Below are 20,813 nucleotides of genomic sequence, written 5' to 3'. Positions count from 1 at the left end.
TAGATTTTTTAATTTTTTTACTGGACATGTTTTATAGTAAAAAGTCCAAAATATTGTTTTTTTCTCAAAATTGTCAGCCCTTTTTTTTTTTATAGCGCAAAAGTGGGTGGATGCAGGGCGGTATATTCTAATGCTGGGCGTACCACACACTTTTTCTTGCAGAGATTTCTTCTCTTTTTTTCATTCAGTCCACAGGCTGCATACAAAAAAAAAAAAAAAAGAACATAGAATATATACCCAACAAGGACCAGCGATGTACGGGTACCTCTCTGGACTTTGAATGGTTATACCAGGATGATGCTACAGCTGCAGGCAACATCCTGGGATTGTTGTTTTTCAGCCGGCGATCGGCTTTCATGTAAAAGCAATCCTAGTGGCTAATTAGCTGCAGGATTGATTTTACAAGCAGCGGGAGATGATGCCCCCCCCCTCCCCCGCTGCCTTCCACGGCTTTCTCGGGCAGTCTTGTGCCATCGGGGGAACCTGGGAATGCAGCCAGTGTTTCTGCCAGCTGACCATAGAGCTGATTGGAGACCAGAATGGTGCCAATCATCTCTATAGCCTAAGAATTCGGAAGCTATGAGCATTTCATCACTTCAGTTTCGCAGGATATAAACAGCGCCATTTGTAAATTGGGAAAGCATCTGATCACACCGATCTTGGTTTGATTAGATGATGTAAGGGCAGAGGAGAGATCCAGAGTCTGATAGACCCCAGAAAGAACATATGACAACGCCCATCAAAGTTATAGGGGATGTTTGCATTCCCTGTTATAGCATTAAAAGTGATCAAAAAAAAATGAAAGTTAGTGTAAAAATAATAAAAAAAAATCAAAATAACTTTGTAAAATATCGTATTGACTCGATATTTTATTAACTTGTATTGATGAGAAATGTTCAAATAGAAAGTTCTTCCACTTCTTGTAAAAACTCAAAAAGATGATTTAATAATAACGTTGCATAAAATTAGAAATAAAATATTGGCATACAGAATGTTTAAATAATGTCCAAAAAATATAGTTAAGTTCTTGATAATAAGATTGTATATATGTATATGTGTGTGTATGTGTGTGTGTATGTCTGTCGCATCAAGGCTGCTATAGAGTGAGAGAGACTCAAACCTTTGTTCTGCTACCAAAAGAGCAATCCAGCCCCCACCAACCTAAAAGTGGGTTGGTATTCTCTTGTAGTCCTACTAAGATAATTGCTTCTCTCAAAGTCTGAGTGTAACTTTATCTCTTACATAGATGGGGGAGGATGGGAGAAGGTATAGCTAATTGCTCTCATATGTGGCTTGAATGTAAAGGAAAAACCCAAGATATATGTTCACAGACTCTGAAGTCTAATTCCTTACTTTTCCCAATCTAGAACAAATATAAATATAATAACTCAATTATTCTATTAAGATCCAACTCATTCATACTTATGTTAGTACTGTTAATAAGAAGATATTAGATATTGGGTTAAGACAAGCTTCTAACATTTCCCTCTCAAAATGATCGATTTTATCGAATCTTAATCATTTTCCTTATCTTAATCCATTTATACACATTCTCGTCACTTTCGTATCCATTCATGCGTTTTTGGATCTTAAGATAATTGATCTGAACATATCTTTAATTTGATTCTATAATGGGAAAACAAATTCTTTGATAAACCTTTTGTTATGTATCACATAAAAATATTTTTACCCTTATTATTTTCCTTTTACCAAATAATTCATCCCCTTAATAAATGTATAACTGTAACATTATAGTACAATACTTTAAAATATGGCACTTAAAAAATAGATGTTTCATATTTTCCCTCCAAAATGTGTGTTGCACACAGTTCTAAAATCCATACATTTTTCAAATTACCTTATTGACATTTAAACATAACATATGTTCCCTAGCTTCAATCCATACATGTATATCAAATGATTTTTTTTTAAAACATACATATAACAATGTAAAGCTTGCCTAAGTTTTTCTATATGTACCTTAGAAAAACTTATCCCTAGCTTAATTAACAACAGATGTTCTAACTAAGTAGAGTGACTCTGTTATAACAAAAGTTTAACCCTTTCACTTCTGAAAATACATAGTGTGTGATTGCAAATGTTCATGTGAAAACTGATCTCATCTTGATATGGTAAACATATTATGTCAAAATAAAATGTACACACAAAAAAAAACCAATATATCTGATGAATTAATTATTTCATCAGTAGTCAAAAGTCAATTGTTTTATAAGTTCTTCCTCTATGAGATGCCTTGAGATGTCTTGTCTTCTTCTAGCGCTCTGTAAAGTTAAAATAACTTTATTGAACATAAAAAGAACAACAAAAACAATGATGAATGAAATTCTTGTTGCAAAGCTTCTTCCAGAATAAATTTCCTTCTTGGAAAATGTATTATCATCTGAAAGGTTTAGAAATATTTGAATTTTCTTCCTTTAACAGTTACTCTTAGGTCATTTCCTGTAACAGAAATGCAGTATCATTATTTTGGCATTGATAATTTTACATGGATTAATCCTCTTACATTTATCTGTTAATATTACATATCATAATCACAAACCTTTCTAGTCATGACATGGAAGACATATTTTGATTATAATACTTCTTATTGACTTGTAGTGTTCTATTTTAGAATGCAGGCACTTCCGCCTAACAGTACTAGGGTCGCTGATTCAAATCCCAACCATGGCATCACCTGCCTGGAGTTTGCATGTTCTCCCTGTGCTTGCGTGGGTTTCCTCCGGGTACTCCGGTTTCCTCCCACACTCCAAAATGTTGGTAGGAGAATTGGCTCCTATCTAAATTGGCCCTAGTATGTGTATGTATGACTGTGAGTTAGGGACCTTAGATTGTACACCTCTTGAGGGTTATGGACTGATGTGAATGTACTATATATGTAAAAAGCACTACATAAATTCACAACGCTATATAAGTACCTGAAATAAACAAAAACAAATATAACAGGACGCTACATCTCCATTATTGGTCATGATTCAAAACCTTGGTTTAGAAACCAAAGAAAGGTTTTGTATCAACCCAGAGATGACAAAGGATTATGCCTTTGATCTTATCTCTATAAAATTGGAAATATGCGTAGCTGTTTTTTGTGTTGACTTACTTCTTGTAGTGTAAGACCGATCTGCAGTAATACATACTGGTTTCAAACTTTTCTCAGTTCCTATGTTGAAAACATGAGGTACAAACTTCTCACTTACAGCTGTACAAATATGTGTTGGTATGTTTTCCTGAAAATGTCTTTTTGTTACTTCTATCTGAATGTGTTTGGAAGACAGTGTTTTGTACCATATAGGATAATTTTCACGATAATTGTCTGTTGAACCATCTTCCTCTAGGAGTTTCAGTGATGAATCAGGTGTCTGTAATATGATCTGATTTGATTTCACAATGTATTCAGTTATTTTGACTGCAAAGAAAACACTTAACAATTTTTTCATATGTGCATCAAAGTTTTTCTCCATATTTGTCAAAGTTCTTGAGAAGAAACCTATTATTTTCTGATTACCTTCTTTTAATTGTGACAAAATTGCTGAGATTGCATTATTGGAAACATTGGTTTCTAAAACAAAAGGAATTTTACTACAAAACTCAACAGTATTTAATGTAGTAGCATTCTGCAAATCCCATTTCAATAGTTCAAAAGCTTCTTTCTCAGTTTTATCCCATTGATCAAATACTCCATCTTTTTGTCTCAAACGATCAAATAATGATCTAGACTTCTCTGCAAAATTGGGTATAAAATCTTTACAATGATTTACTTCACTCAAAAACTGATGCAAAGCCTTGCGATTTGTTGGAATTGGATAAGCAGAAATAATTCTAACTTTTTCTTGCAACAACTGTCTCTGTCCATGACTAATTTGCATATGAAGGAATTCCACCTGTCTTTTCATCAACTGAACTTTCTCTGTATTCAATTTCAATCCTGCTGTTTGTAACAACGTAAATATTTCAGACAAAAGAGTGATATGTTCAGTTATATTTTGTGTAGACAAGAGAAGCTTGTCTACATGCTGGACAATACATTCTGGCCTAGAGAATTTAGATTAATATTTTCCCCAAATACTCATGAACAATGCCATCACTTAAATCTAAGCCTGGGGCTAATCTTGTGAATGTATAAGTTTCTTTGTTGAAGCTAAAAGCAAGTTTATATTGACAACTCTTAGCTAAGGGTACTGACAAATGGCTATTGGCGATTTCAAGTACTGAGAATATTTTGGCCTTGGCATCCAGATGTGACATTATGTTACAATCAGGAACAATAGATTTGTTATTTGTGATGCATTTGTTCAATGTCCTGAAGTCAACTGATAAAGAATATGAATTATCAGCTTTGATAGGCCAAATACAATTATTCACCACTGATTGTACTTTCTTTAAAATTCCTTGCTGTAAAAACTCATCTATAATGGAAGAAATTGGATGAAGTGATTCTAATGGCAATTTGTATTGAGGTTGAGGCTTAGGGTCTCTACCTTCAATGTCAACTTCAAAATTTGTAAACAATCTACATCATTTTTGCTTTGACTCCAAAGATCCTTATGTGATATAACCAATAGTTCCAATTCAAGATTGGTTCCTGTATGTGGCCATTTATGATCTGAAGACATGTCAGCAGTTGCTGTACAAATACTTCCAACATTACAGTACATGGAAGAATCAATTGATGTTGATTTGGGCCTTCCACTTTCATCCAATAAATGTGGAGCAACATATTCCAACGGTAAAGAAGAAGAATCTCGATTTGATCCTGATTTAAATTTCGGCAAAGGCAGTAAACCATTCCTATTAATGACAACAGCACTGTTTACCATATTGTTTAAGCTGTTGTTGACTCTCAGTGAACTGATCTTTTTAACTTCTGAGGCATAAGGCAACTCAGACAGACTATTGTTGGAACATGGAGGAGCAGATTGTTCAGAAATTATATTTTGGTCTTCTAATTCCAAAGCTTTTCTTTGTAAATCTAATTTATAATGAATACAATCTCTTTTCAAATGACCAAATCGTTTACAATAGAAACAAATAGTATTTCCTGTCTGCTCTGAGACTCTCGTCCTGCCTGTGACGTATTCATCATCATAACTGGGTGTGGCTAAGCACATGGTCTCTCTCTCTTCTCCATTTTGAACAATTAAACTTTCCTTCTTCTGATTGTTTAATTTAAGCCTTCTAAATGTATCAATAACTTTGGCTGCGTGATCTAAATCATTTTTTCCAGTAGCAATAATAACAGATGCTGGATCAAGATACTTGAATTTTTTAACAAAAGCATTTACCATAGAAGGAGTCTCATTGTCTAAATTAAATATCATTTTGTATACTTTAGAAAATCTATTTTTAAATTCAAAAGGATCATCATTAATCGTAGCTCTTAAGGAGTCTAAGATTTCCAAAGAAGGAATTTCCTGTCCAGTAGTAAATTTCAATAATTGACGTAGTCGGTCTGATGCATTGCTATGCATTTCCTCATCATCCTCAATATATGGCGTTTTGATTAATCTACATGCCATAACACTGGGGAGCCATAAACAGAATAGAAAATTTCTTTGCTCCTGATTTAAACAAAAATTATTACAAAAATTTTCATAAACCTCCATGTTATGGAAAGCATCGGCGTCCATATCATAGGCTGGCATATCCTTCAAAATTTTCATGAGCTGATCAAGGATTTTAAGATTAAGTTTTGCAGCTTTATCCCTTAATTTTCTCTTACACATTTCTTCCTGATCTATAGGGTCTCCTTCTATAGACTGGATCTCTGGTACAAAAGATTTTTGTTTCTCTGCCTTAGTATTCACACAAATTCTTTTTACATCATTCTGCAGGTCAGATAACTGAATGTCTTTTGTTTGAATTGCGCTTTGCATATCATCTATTTGCTCAGTCAAAATCTGGCAATTAGCACATACACTGTTCTGATCTTGCTGCATTACACAAACAGCAGTCTTAGGAACATCAAAAATCATGGCATTAAAAACATTAACTAACTTCATTACATTTCTAACTTGTTTGCTCAGTTTCTTAAAGGAAAACTTAGATTTTTCTATCTTACTATTAGCCTGTAAACACTCATTATACATGTACCGCCAAAGTTCATTATCTTTAACAAATGTAGACAGATTCTTGAATTCTAACTTACTCTCTCTAGATAAATAAAATCCATTACTTACCGATTAAGAAGGTCTTTCTTTACATAACGCGTCTTTTCTCTCTTGGCGGGAAATGACATCACCAAGGAACAGCGTTTCTTGCAATTGCGCAAAATTCTCACCAATTCTGCATTTAGGTTCTCGATTATGCCGACGATTCATCTGTTGCAGACTTTTACTTCTCCTGAAAGCTTGACTTCATATTTTGTTGACTTACAAACAGCTTCCCTCTCAGCAAGATGAAAGAGAAAAAAAGTCAAAAATAAGCGATCGGCGGAAACGAATCGAACTGGAGGCTCGCCACTGTAAAATATCGTATTGACTCGATATTTTATTAACTTGTATTGATGAGAAAAGTTCAAATAGAAAGTCCTTCCACTTCTTGTAAAAACTCAAAAAGATGATTTAATAATAACGTTGCATAAAATTAGAAATAAAATATTGGCATACAGAATGTTTAAATAATGTCCAAAAAATATAGTTAAGTTCTTGATAATAAGATTGTATATATGTATATGTGTGTGTGTATGTCTGTCGCATCAAGGCTGCTATAGAGTGAGAGAGACTCAAACCTTTGTTCTGCTACCAAAAGAGCAATCCAGCCCCCACCAACCTAAAAGTGGGTTGGTATTCTCTTGTAGTCCTACTAAGATAATTGCTTCTCTCAAAGTCTGAGTGTAACTTTATCTCTTACATAGATGGGGGAGGATGGGAGAAGGTATAGCTAATTGCTCTCATATGTGGCTTGAATGTAAAGGAAAAACCCAAGATATATGTTCACAGACTCTGAAGTCTAATTCCTTACTTTTCCCAATCTAGAACAAATATAAATATAATAACTCAATTATTCTATTAAGATCCAACTCATTCATACTTATGTTAGTACTGTTAATAAGAAGATATTAGATATTGGGTTAAGACAAGCTTCTAACAAACTTAAAAAAAACAAATTGCCCCTCCCATGCGCACACCTGTGAGCACAAGCATTGACCCTGTATGTAAACAGAGGTTGCGCCATACATGTGAGGTATCGCCGTGAACGTCAGATCAAGGGCAGTAATTCTAACACTAGACCTCCTCTGTAAATCTAAAATGGTAGCTTTTAAAGGCTTTTAAATCGTTGCCTATGGATATTAAAAATGTATGCAGTTTGTCACCATTGCACGGGGTATGCACAGTTTTAACCACATGCCTCCCAGCCACTGTATAAATACGGCAGCAGGGCGGCACAGCTGGGCAAAAGCACATTTTAAAACGTGTGTTTTGTAAACAGGTAGGGGGCACGTGCGAGGCGCGCCACCGCCCTACCTGTCCCGCCGATCACAGCCGCGGATGTCAGTCGCCGGGTCACAGCCGGTCGTTACCGCCTATGTCCCGGCGATTAGCGGCAATCAGTGACAGAGAGCACAGCTGCAGTAGCTGTGCTTTCTGTCAGTTCCCTGACACCTCCTGACACGCTGATCTGGACAGAAGAGTTTCTCTCTCCCGATCAGCGGTGTCCTGTGCAGCACACACCCCCCCCCCGCCCCCTAGTAAAACACTCCCCCTCACACAGTTAACCCTTTCCCTAAATAATAAACTTAACCCCTTCCTCCCCAGTGCCATTAGTACAGTGTCAGTCATTTTGTTTTTGCACTGATCACTGTATTGGTGTCACTGGGGATGTCAGTGACCCCAAGTCAGTACCCCCCAATGTCAGAATGTCCGCCGCAGTCCCGCCATAAGTCGCTGATCGCCGCCATAAGTCACTGATCGCCGCCATTATTAGTATAAAAACAACCTAAAAATCCCAGTATCTTTCCCGCCATTTGTAAACGCTATAATTTTCACGTAAACCAATTAATTTACACGTATTGGGTTTTTTTTTAGCAAAGACATGTTGCAGAATGCATTTTGGCAGAAATTTATGACTAAATTTGATTTTTAAATTTTTTTTTACTGGACATGTTTTATAGCAAAAAGTCCAAAATATATATTTTTTTCCTCAAAATTGTCAGCCTTTTTTTTTATAGCGCAAAAAATAAAAACCGCACAGGCGATCAAATACCACCGAAAGAAAGCTCAATTTGTGGGGAAAAAAAAGGATGTAAATTTCATCTATGTACCGTATTGCATGACCGCGCAATTGTCAGTTAAACTAGCGCAGCGCTGTATAGCAGAAAAATGGTGTAAATTGCAGTATCTATACCATAGTTTGCAGACGCTATAACTTCACACAAAGCAATCAATATACACTTATTGGGATTTTTTTTTACCAAAAACATGGAGCAGAATACATTTTGGCCTAAATTTATAACCAACTTTGAGTTTACTATATATTTTTTATAGCTGAAAGTAAAAAATATTGTTTTTCTTAAAAATTTTTGGCGTTTTTTTGTTTATAGCGTGAAAAATAAAAAGCGCACAGGTGATCAAATACCACCGAAAGAAAGCTCTATTTGTGTGAAAAAAAAGACGTAAATTTCGTTTGGGTGCAGCATTGCATGACCGCGCAATTATCAGTTGAATTAGTGCAGCGCCGAGTAGCAAAAAGAGGCGTGGTCATTAAGGGGGGTAAATCCTCTGGAGGTCAAATGGTTAAAGCAGGTCATGTTTGGTATCTATTTACTCGGCATACCATCATATTTTATATTTTACCAAATAATTGGCCAATATATTGTGTTTTTGTGCATTAAAAGTAAAAAAAGTGTATTTTTTAAAAAAAAATTGCATTTGAAAAATCGCTGCGCGAGTACTATGTGCCATATAAAATTGCAGCACCCACCATTTTATTCACTAGGGGGTCTGCTTTAAAAACATATAATGTTTGGGGGTTTAAATTAATTTCCTAGCAAAAAAATACAGATTTTTTTCATGTGAACAAAAAGTGTCAGAAAAGGCTTGATCTTCAGGTGGTTGGAAGAGTGAGTGATGTGTGGCATAAACTTCTAATGCTGGGCACCCCCACCCCCCAAAACGACCCCTTTTTGGAAAGTAGACACCCCAAACTATTTGCTGAGAGGCATGTTGAATCAATAGAAGAATTATTTTTACCACAACTTTTTGGAAAATGACAAACAAAAAATGGTTTGTTTTTTTTTACACAAAATTGTCACTTAACCACTTCCAGACCGGACACTTTTACCCCCTCCCTGACCAGGGCAATTTTCAGCTTTCAGCGCTATCACACTTTGAATGACAATTGCGCGGTCATGCAACACTGTACCCAAATTAAATTTTTACCATTTTTTGGAGACAGATAAAGCTTTATTTTGGTGGTATTTATTCACCGCTGGGATTTTTATTTTTTTTGCTATGTAAATGAAAAAGTCCAAAAATTTTGAACAAAAGTGTTTTTTTTATAACACTTTGCAAATAAATTATATTTCATCATAAATCTTTGCCAAAATTTATTCCACTATCTTTTTAGTAAAAAAAAAACAAAAAACAAATTAGTTTATAACCAAAAATTATAATTTTTAAACTTTTTTCTACATTTTTATTTTATTTTTTTATATTATTATTTTTTATTAATGTATTTTTTTTACATACTGTCACCCTAGCAGTACAGTGTCACCATGGTGACACTGTACTACTTGCGGGGGGTGATGAAGATTTATTTTTTTTTACACCGATTGCTTTTACACCCATATAGGATGTAAAAGCAATCATTTCTCTTTCTCATTGAGAAGTACTGAGTGAGCTGTGATTGGTCACAGCTTGTCACATGGTACAAGGCTGTTGTGAATAGCCTTGTACCATGTGACCTCTGTGATCATTCACAGATTTCACACGTAGTAAGCAATGATGTCACAAGTGACATCTTGCTTACTACTTTGCATGTGATCACTGATTGGCCAATCAGTGATCACATGATCGGGACCTCGTACAGAGGTCCCGTCCGACGACCGGTGTTTCACTGTGCCCGGAGGACACAGCGGGCACCGGATCGCGGTGCTGTGCGCTACCAGGGAGCGCGCACAAGCAGGGTGCGGGGAGGCCGTTCATAAACGCCCACCCGACCCTGCACTGCCACCGTCCGGCCGTTTATATGCAATGGCCGGACGGGAGGTGGTTAAATGATTTACTGCTCACACAAGCCATGGTTATATGTGGAATTTCTCCCCAAAATACATTCTGCTACTTCTCCCGAGTATGGGGGTACCACATGGGAGAGACGTTTTGTCAGTCTAGCCAAGTACAGGACCCCAAAATCCAAAAAGCAGCTTCAGGCTTTTAAAGGGCTTTATTTCCTCATTACACTTCCTATTTACCATCATCTTTTATATTTTACCAAATAACTGGCCAATATATTGTGTTTTTGTGCATTAAAAATAAAAAAAGTGTATTTTAAAAAAAAAATAAGAAGCATGGGAATTATTTTGCAGATCTAATTAGTTGCTACAAGTTTTTAGAAGATGAAGAAAAAAAATAAAAACATATTTTTTCTTTTCTTTTTTTATATTTCAAAACCTTGTGAGAAAAAATGAGATCTGCAAAATACTCACCATGCCTCTTTTTAAATTCCTTGGGGTGTCTACTTTCCAGAAAGGGGCCATTTGGGGGGGTTGGTGCTATCCTGGCATGTCTGGGCCTCCGAAACTGTGATAGGTATTGAGGAAGTGAAATGAGGAAGTTACGCACTTTCAGGCCTTCAAAGTGGTCATTGGATTTCAGGCTCCTGTATGTGGCTAGGCTCCCAAAAAGTCTCACACATGTGGTATCCAGAATGTATTTTGGGGTGTAATTCCACATATACCCATGGCTTGTGCGAGAAATAAATCAGTTAAATGACAACTTTGTGTTAAAAAAAAAAAATTTTTTTGTAATTTTCCAGAAACTTGTGGAAAAAAAATAAATCTTCCATGGACTCAGTATGCCTCTCAGCAGATAGCTTAGGGTGTCTACTTTCCAAAAAGGAGTCATTTGAGGGTGTTTGTACTGTTCTGGTATTTGGGGGTGTTTGTGCTGTCCTGGTGTTTGGGGGTGTTTGTGCTGTCCTGGTGTTTGTGCTGTCCTGGTATTTGGGGGTGTTTGTGCTGTCCTGGTATTTGGGGGTGTTTGTGCTGTTCTGGTATTTGGGAGGGTCTGTGCTGTCATGGTATTTGGGGGTGTTTGTGCTGTCCTGGTATTTGGGGGTGTTTGTGCTGTCCTGGTATTTGGGGGTGTTTGTGCTATCCTGGTATTTGGGGGTGTTTGTGCTATCCTGGTATTTGGGGGTGTTTGTGCTGTCCTGGTATTTGGGGGTGTTTGTGCTGTCCTGGTATTTGGGGGTGTTTGTACTGTCCTGGTATTTGGGGGTGTTTGTACTGTCCTGGTATTTGGGGGTGTTTGTACTGTCCTGGTATTTGGAGGTGTTTGTACTGTCCTGGTATTTGGGGGTGTTTGTACTGTCCTGGTATTTGGGGGTGTTTGTACTGTCCTGGTATTTGGGGGTGTTTGTACTGTCCTGGTATTTGGAGGTGTTTGTACTGTCCTGGTATTTTAGCACCTCAAGAAATGTGATGAGCAGTCAGAAAGTAAAAGCTGTAAATTCCATTATCTCTCCCATATACACTTACTGGGATTTTTTTAACCAAAAACATGTAGCAGAATAAATTTTGGCCTAAATTTATGACGAAAGTTTAGTTTTTTTGGATATTTTTTATGACCGAAATGAGAAAATATTGTTTTTTTCCAAAAATTTATTTTTTCTTCAAAAATGTTTTTGATTATAGCACCAAAAATAAAAAGTGCACAGATGATCAACAGGTGGTCAGGAAGGGGGGTAAATCCTCAGGAGTGCAAGTGGTTAAAGTCACTAGGGGGCATTTTTGCATTGAAGTCACTTGGGGGCGTTTTTGCATTGAAGTCACTAGGGGCCGTTTTTGCATTGAAGTCACTAGGGGCCGTTTTTGCATTGAAGTCACTAGGGGGCGTTTTTGCATTGAAGTCACTTGGGGGTGTTTTTGCATTGAAGTCACTTGGGGGCGTTTTTGCATTGAAGTCACTTGGGGGTGTTTTTGCATTGAAGTCAATAGGGGGCGTTTTTGCATTGAAGTCACTAGGGGGTGTTTTTGCATTGAAGTCACTTGGGGGCGTTTTTGCATTGAAGTCACTAGGGGGCGTTTTTGCATTGAAGTCACTTGGGGGCATTTTTGCATTGAAGTCACTTGGGAGTGTTTTTGCATTGAAGTCAATAGGGGGCATTTTTGCATTGAAGTCACTTGGGGGTGTTTTTGCATTGAAGTCAATAGGGGGCATTTTTGCATTGAAGTCACTAGGGGGTGTTTTTGCATTGAAGTCACTAGGGGGCATTTTTGCATCGAAGTCACTAGGGGGCGTTTTTGCATCGAAGTCACTAGCGGGCGTTTTTGCATTGAAGTCTATAGGATGTAATTTTGCACTGAAGTTTATGGGATGTGTTTTTAAGTCACTTGGGGCGTTTTTGCATTGAAGTCTATGGGACGCAGCATTTTTTTCAATTGGCAAAATGCAGATAACCAGATAACCACTACTTGTAATAGGAATAAAAGTGCCCCCATCTCTCTCTGCTCGCACGCAGAAGTGAACGCATACGTAAGTCGCCCACGTATATGTAAACGGTGTTGGCACCACACATATGAGGTGTCGCTGCGAATGGCAGAGAATATTTCTAGCATCAGACCTCCTCTGTAACTCTCAACTGGTAACCTGTAAAAAATGTTAAAGCGCCATCTATGGAGATGTTTAAGTATCGCAGCTTGTCGCCATTCTGCAAGCGTGCGCAATTTAACAGCGTGACATGTTAGGGATCTATTTACTCGCCGTAACATCATCTTTTATAGTTTACAAAAGAATTGCAGTGTACCGTATATTGTTTTTTAAATGATTAAAGTATATTTTTTCCAAAAAAATTGCACTTGAAAAGCCGCCGTGCAAATACCGCAGGACGAAAAAAAAATTGCAACGATCGCCATTTTATTCTCTGGGGTCTCTACTAAAAAATATATATATATAATGTTTGGGGGTTCTAAGTAATTTTCTAACAAAAAACAAGAAAAGTGCTGGAAAAGGGCGGGTCTTCCAGTGGATAATCTCGTCCAATCCCTGTGTACCGGCTACAGAACCGCTTTCTTCTTTTGTTGCAGGAAAAATAAGCCGCCATCAATGGAAGGATTGTAGCTCAGCCGCTAAATCAGCGACTTTCTGCATCGCTCGAAGCTAGCGCTATCCGCTGCGTCTGAAAATACAGGGCACTGCAGGGTGTCGGTGATTGGTCAGTGGTTGGTTGGTGTTGGTGATCGGGGTCAGTGATTGGTCGGTGATTGGTGTTGGTGATTTGTCAGTGGACAGTGATTGATTGGTGTTGGTGATTGGCCAGTGGTTGGTGTTGGTGATTGGTTGGTGTTGGTGATCGGGGTCAGTGATTGCTGTCGGTGATTGGTTGGTGTCGGTGATTGGTCAGTGGTTGGTGATCAGTGTTGGTGATTGGTTGGTGTCGGTAATTGGTCAGTGGACGGTGATTGGTTGGTATCCATCCGTTCTTCCATCCATCTGTCCATCCATCCATGTTTCCATCCATCCATGTCTCCATCCATCCATGTTCTCCATCCATCCATGTTCTCCATCCATCCATGTTCTCCATCCATCCATGTTCTCCATCCATCCTCTACATTCATCCATGTCTACATCCATCTGTCCATCCATAACTCCATCCATGTCTCCATCCATCCATCCATGTCTCTCGCCCTCCATCCACGTCTCCATGCTTTATTTTGCTGAGAAATAATTCTGAAAAACACCTCCCTGGCATTTCCAGCCACGGCCATCCTGAGTAAGGGCAGATGATTCCTGTAGCATTTACTTCCTGGAGTCCATCTGCTCTTAGCTCAGGCATGCAGGCAGGAGGGTGCGCTTAGCTGGGCTTCCTCCTCTCCAGAAGACTCCTGGGGTGTATGACATCATTTGCCTAGGCCAGAAACCAAGAAGTAACTGAAGAAACGTAAAAAAAAAAAAAAAAGTGTAAAATAAGTAAATATGAAATCCTTTCCTATCTATGTACTAACACTGTACGCAGAAGGATGACACCAAGTCCATGGCGACAGAGAGAGTGAAGTTCCCCCCAGAGATCGAGGAGCTCGCCCCCTACTGGGGGACGCCGGTATCGCTCTTAGTCTGGCCCATCACCACAAGACCTGTCCGGCAAGGGCGCCCCCACCAGGAGGGAACGCTGCTGCCGGCATAGCTCCAAGGGTCATTTGGGCCTGCAAGCCATTCCACCACGACAAGGTGGCGATACCATCAGGAATGGAAAGGAAGTTGTGGGAGGTGACGAGGACACCTAAGGCCCAGGGTGGCACTCATCTAATATGTAGTGACCATATTTGGCAGGCAGTGACATGGACATCTAAAGAAGGGCCCCTCCAACAAGTAAACAGAGAAGGCCCAGGGTGGCATTAATCTAATATGAAGTGTCCATATTTGACAGGCAGTGACATGGACATCTAAACAAGGGACCTTCTAGGAAGTAAACAGAGGAGAAGGCCTGGGCTGGTATTCATCTAATATGAAGTGCTCACACCTGACTGGCAGTGACATGGACACCTAAAGAAGGGCCTTCCAGGAAGTAAACAGAAGAGGAGAAGGCCGGGGCGGTGGTGTCACATTACTATGGTTACAGATAAGTGAAAAGAGCATTTAGAATGTTATGTTACCATAGCGATCTGTTTGGAGGGGGGTGGGGGGGTTATAATATTTGTGGTGAAGCGGTTGTGGGCGTGGTATGTATACCTCCCCCCTCCAGCTGCTGTGTTAGATTAGGAAGGGGGGGTAAAACTACAACTCAACTGCCATGTTTTACTGCTCCTACTCCCACAGTTGATCCAGAGGAAGGCAAAAACCCAGAAAAGCACAATCCAATCTGCTCCTGCTGGGGAAAAATTCCTTCCTGACCCCCCGAGGGGCAATCGGATATTCCCGGGATCAACGCTCCCTATAAATGTTCTATCCAGTTATATTCTGTGTATCCAAGAAAGAATCCAGGACTTTCCTACAGCAATCCACTGAGCGTGTGGCCCCGGGACATGGGGCTCCGGGCGCACCACCCAGCCCCCCAGCTGGTAGCCTCAGATGATGATAGGCCGCTGGCAACGGATCACGTTTCAGAGCAGCGGTTTGCAGGCGTTCTGGAAGCCCCGCCTCCTGCGTGCGAGGGATTGCTGTGCTGCAAGCATGAGCCGAGCACTGGGCTGGCGGTGGCTCATCGACGTCTGTAGGCAAGTTTTCCAAGACAAGCTAAAATCATGTGTACACCCCCCCCCCCCCCCCCCCCCCCGTGTCTTATCATTTAGGTGTGCTGCCCTGAGAAAAACAAACATTTTGTGCCCCCCCCTCCAAATGAGAGAGAGAGAGAATCAATAAGTGTGTGCATGTATATGGATTCTCTCCTCCCTCACTGTCCTCTCTTCTCTGTCTTCCCTCTCTCACTTCTCCTTCTCTCTCCTCCTTCTCTCTCCCCTCTCTCTCTTCTCTATCTCTCTTTCTCTCTCCTCCCTCTCTCTTCTCTCTCCTCCATCTCCTCTCTCATCTCTCTCTCTCCCTCTCTTCTCTCCTCCCTCTCTCTCCTCTCTCTCCTCCTATTTCTCTCTCTCTCTCTTCTCTCCCATCACCTCTCTCATCTCTCTCCTCTCTCCTCCATCTCCTCTCTCATCTCTCTCTCTCCCTCTCTTCTCTCCTCCCTCTCTCTCCTCTCTCTCCTCCTATTCTCTCTCCTCTCCCTCTCTTCTCTCCCTCTCCCTCTCTCTTCTCTCTCCTCTCTCTCATCTCCCTCTCTCCTCTCTCTCTTCCCTCTCTTCTCTCTCCTCCCTCTCTCTCTTCTCCTTCTCTCTTCTCCCTCTCTCTTCTCTCTCTCTCTCTTCTCTCTCCTCCCCTCTCTTTTCTCTCCTCCCTCTCTCTCTCTCTGTCCTCTCTCCTCTCCTCCCTCTCTCTTCTCTGTCCTCTCTCTCTTCTCTCTCCTCTCTCTCTCCTCCCTCCCTCTTCTCTCTCCTCCTCCCTCTTCTCTCTCCTCCCTCTCTCTTCTCTCTCCTCCCTCTCTCTTCTCTCTCCTCCCTCTCTCTTCTCTCTCCTCCCTCTCTCTTCTCTCTCCTCTCTCTTCTCTCTCCTTCCTCTCTCTCTCTTCACTGTCCTCTCTTCTCTCCTCTCTCTATCTCTCTCCTCCCTCCTCTCTTCTCTCTCCTCCCTCTCTCTTCTCTCTCCTCCTCTCTCTTCTCTCTCCTCCCTCTCTCTTCTCTCTCTCCCTCTCTCCTTCTCTCTCCTCCCTCTCTCTTCTCTCTCCTCCCTCTCTCTCTCTCTCCTCCCTCTCTTCTCTCTCCTCCCTCTCTCTTCTCTCTCCTCCCTCTCTCTTCTCTCTCCCTCCCTCTCTTCTCTCTCCTCCCTCTCTCTTCCTCTCTCCTCCCTCTCTCTTCTCTCTCCCCTCTCTCTCTTCTCTATCCTCTCTCTCTCTCCTCCCTCTCTCTTCTCTCTCCTCCATCTCTCTCTCATCTCTCTCTCTCCCTCTCTTCTCTCCTCCCTCTCTCTCCTCCTATTCTCTCTCCTCTCTCTCTTCTCTCTCCTCCATCTCCTCTCTCATCTCTCTCTCTCCCTCTCTTCTCTCCTCCCTCTCTCTCCTCTCTCTCCTCCTATTCTCTCTCCTCTCCCTCTCTCTCTCTCCTCTCCCTCTCTCTTCTCTCTCCTCTCTCTCATCTCCCTCTCTCCTCTCTCTCTTCTCCTTCTCTCTTCTCCCTCTCTCTTCTCTCTCTCTCTCTTCTCTCTCATCCCTTCTCTTTCTCTCTCCTCCCTCTCTCTCTTCCTCTGTCCTCTCTCCCTCTCCTCCCTCTCTCTTCTCTGTCCTCTCTCTCTCTCTCTCTCTCTCTCCTCCTCCCTCTTCTCTCTCCTCCCTCCCTCTTCTCTCTCCTCCCTCTCTCTTCTCTCTCCCCCTCTCTCTTCTCTCTCCTCTCTCTTCTCTCTCCTTCTCTCTCTCTCTTCACTGTCCTCTCTTCTCTCCTCTCTCTATCTCTCTCCTCCCTCTCTTCTCTCTTCCTCCCTCTCTCTTCCTCTCTCCTCCTCTCTCTCTCCTCTCTCTCTCTTCTCTCTCCTCCCTCTCTCTTCTCTCTCCCTCCCTCTCTCTTCTCTCTCCTCCCTCTCTCTAATCTCTCTTCCCTCTCTTCTCTCTCCTCCCTCTCTCTTCTCTCTCCTCCCTCTCTCTCTCTCTCTCCTCCTCTCCTCTCTTCTCTCTCTCTCTCTCTCTTCCTTCTCTCTCCTCTCTCTCTCTTCCTTCTCTCTCTCCCCTCTCTCTTCCTTCTCTCTCTTCCTTCTCTCTCCTCCCTCTTCCTTCTCCTCTCCCCCTTCTGCTCTCCTCTCTCTCTTCCTTCTGCTCTCTCTCTCTCTCTTTCTCCTCTCCTCTCTTTCTCTTCCTTCTCTCCTCTCTCTCTTCCTTCTCTCTCTCCTCCCTCTCTCTCTTCCTTCTCTCTCTCTCCTCTCTCTCTCCCTTCTCTCTCTCCTCTCTCCCTCTCTCTCTTCCCTTCTCTCTCTCCTCTCTCTCTTCCTTCTCTCTCTCCTCTCTCTCTTCCTTCTCTCTCTCTCTCTCTCCTCTCTCTCTTCTCTCTCTTCCTTCTCCTCTCCTCTCTCTCTTCCTTTTCCTTCTCCTCCATATGATCTGTCAGTGTAGGGAGGGAGGCAGCGAGATCCCACAGAAGACAACACAGCTCACCTCCTCTGGGCTCTTTCATCTCCGCCTCTTCTCTCCCTGCTCCAGGCTGTCTCCTGGTCCTGGCTCATCAGCTGCTGGAGGGAGACACGAGCATCGCTCTTCAACTGCCCTCCTCCACATCGATCCTCCTGCTGTCCGGGCCACTGCAAGAGTACGAAGGTACCCCTCTAATGGTGGCCCTGCATGGCTCTGTCTGCCGCTGCTCAACAGGTCCCTTCTTCTGTGGGGCAGTGCCGCCCCCCTAAAAATTGCCGCCCTAGGCAAACGCCTTGTTTGTAGATACGCCCCTGCGAGCAGCGCACAGCAAGGCCTGCGCTCCCATGAGAATCCAATACCGCCGCTGATCCAACAAGAGCCAGAGTCCAGGTGGCTGCAAATACAGATCAAGCCTCGCCACCCATCCCTCCGCCACACGACTCAGCCCCCAACAGGTCCTGGTCCAGTGGGGGATGGGGGATCTCTGCTGTAGGGGGCCCAGTTTGTCTCCCTGTACAATGCGTGGAATGTAGAGAGGAGACCATAACATCAAAGGGGCCCCATCCAGAAATGTGAAGAAGTCAGACGTTTATCGTTTCCACATCCGTACAATCCAGGAAAACATCCATTTTATTCCTCATTTACAGATGGAAAGTCATAAAGTAGAAGAACGTTGTGCTGACACCCATTGACTTCCCTTCCCCCCCTCCTTCCCTCCCAAGCCCCCCATCCACGTCTCCCCGAGGGGAGATCGGCTTCTGCAGGAGGAGAATGGAGGTCTCTCTATACCAACCACATAGAAAATACAAAGACAATGACATACAAGACACAATCAGTATATAGATGTGACTTCAGTACATATACACCTGGTAGTGATGTCACAGTTCACACCGCCCATCACGTGTGCTCCGGCTGCCGAATAAAAGCGGTGCGTGATGTCACGTGTGATGTGGGTGTATGTACTGCGCATGTGTGGACCGGCCACAATCCGGAAGACTGCCCAGAGAGCGCGATGATCTCAAGCTCCACCCCCCCAGGGAACAACCCGCCCAGATCGCTCCCAAGGAGTCGCTGCCACCAGGGCTGGGACAAGGGGTGGGCAGGAGGGGTGACTGCTCTGGGCACGGAGGGGATTTGGGGGGGTTGTACTATAAGGGGTGCTTTGGAGGTGAGCACTAATTTTTACACTTACCCCCTAAGCATAAATTCCCTCTTCCAGTACAAATCCCGCCCCCCCCAGCTCAAATCCTCTCTCTCTCAAATCCCCCCTCCTAGCACAGATCCTCTCTGAGTATAAATCCCCCCAATCATCCTTTCTAGCTCACATATCGCCCCCCAAATCCCCCTCCCTAACACCAATCCACCTTCCTAGTTCAAATCCCTTCCCTCATCTCCAAAGCCCTAATCCTCTACCCCAAATTTCCCATCTTAGCACAAATTCCCCCTAATCATCCTAACACAAATCCCCCTCCCCCCAAATCCCCCTCCCCGAAATCCCCCTCCCTAACACAAATCCACCTTCCTAGTTCAAATCCCCCCCCCTCGTCTCCATAGTTCCCCTTATAGCATAACCCCCTCCAAATCCCCACCGTGCCCAGGGCAGCCGCCCCTCCTGCCCACCCCTTGTCCCAGCCCTGGTGAAAGTGACTCTATGGGAGTGGTTTGGGAAGGTTGTTCCCTGGGGGTGGAGCTTGAGATCATGTCTCTCTGGACAGTCTTCCGGATTGTGGCCGGTCCATACACGCGCAGTACATGCACCCATGTCACATGTGACGTCACGCGCTGCTATCTTTCGGCAGCCGGAGCACACGTGATGGGCGGTGTGACCTGTGACATCACTACCAGGTGTATATGTACTGAAGTCATATCTATATACTGATTGTGTCTTGTATGTCATTGTCTTTGTATTTTCTGTGTGATTGTTATAGAGAGACCTCCATTCTCCTCCTGCAGAAGCCGATCTCACCACGGAGAGACGTGGATGGAGATCGTGGTAACAGGGAGGTGAATGGGTGTCGGCACAATCTTCTGATACTTTATGGATTTTCATCTGTAAATGATAAATAAAACGATGTTTTTACCATGTTGTCCGGATGTGGAGACCTTCCGTACTTTGTGCGCACTCCCATGCGCTTGGCAGCCCATGCAAATGAATGGGCTGTGAAAAATCAAATCTCCCGCAGAGCCCGCCCACGTCGCAGATTGAGAAAGTCCAATCTTCCACCGCAGCAGATGTAGTTTGAAGATACTGGGAGGGCGATGATGAGCGACCTCGTAGTCCACTGACATGTCCTCCAGCTTTGCCTGTATGGAGGTTCAGGGAAGAATGCTGGAGGATATGCTGCACAGGCCCGGCATTGCACCGCAACGCTCTGCAGGCTCCTGTGTTAGAAATAATAAATGCACATTTCTTTGTCTGCAAAGTTCTGCGCATTTCTTACTTCTTGCGGAAAGTGGACTTATCAGATGGCGGCGGAGATAAGGCCTCTCTTGCTGAGGCCTCTCTGGCTGAGGCCTCTCTGGCTGACGCCTCTCTGGCTGAGGCCTCTCTGGCTGAGGCCTCTCTGGCTGAGGCCTCTCTGGCTGCGGCCTCTCTTGCTGAGGCCTCTCTGGCTGAGGCCTCTCTGGCTGACGCCTCTCTGGCAGACGCCTCTCTGGCTGACGCCTCTCTTGCTGAGGCCTCTCTTGCTGAGGCCTCTCTGGCTGACGCCTCTCTGGCTGAGGCCTCTCTGGCTGACGCCTCTCTGGCAGACGCCTCTCTGGCTGAGGCCTCTCTTGCTGAGGCCTCTCTTGCTGAGGCCTCTCTGGCTGAGGCCTCTCTGGCTGAGGCCTCTCTGGCTGACGCCTCTCTGGCTGAGACCTCTCTGGCTGAGGCCTCTCTGGCTGCGGCCTCAGACTTTCGCTGATGTAGTAAAAGTCCCTGAAGTTCTCCTGGTCCATCGCCTTTATCGGTACCAGGGGGTTGATGCCGCTCAAAA

This window comes from Staurois parvus, unplaced genomic scaffold (assembly GCF_062004578.1).
Source record: "Staurois parvus isolate SC_StPar_1 unplaced genomic scaffold, SC_StPar_1.0 ptg002838l, whole genome shotgun sequence".
Lineage (NCBI taxonomy): Eukaryota > Metazoa > Chordata > Amphibia > Anura > Ranidae > Staurois > Staurois parvus.
The sequence above is the reverse complement of the archived record's forward strand: the minus strand, read 5'-3'. Positions refer to the sequence as shown.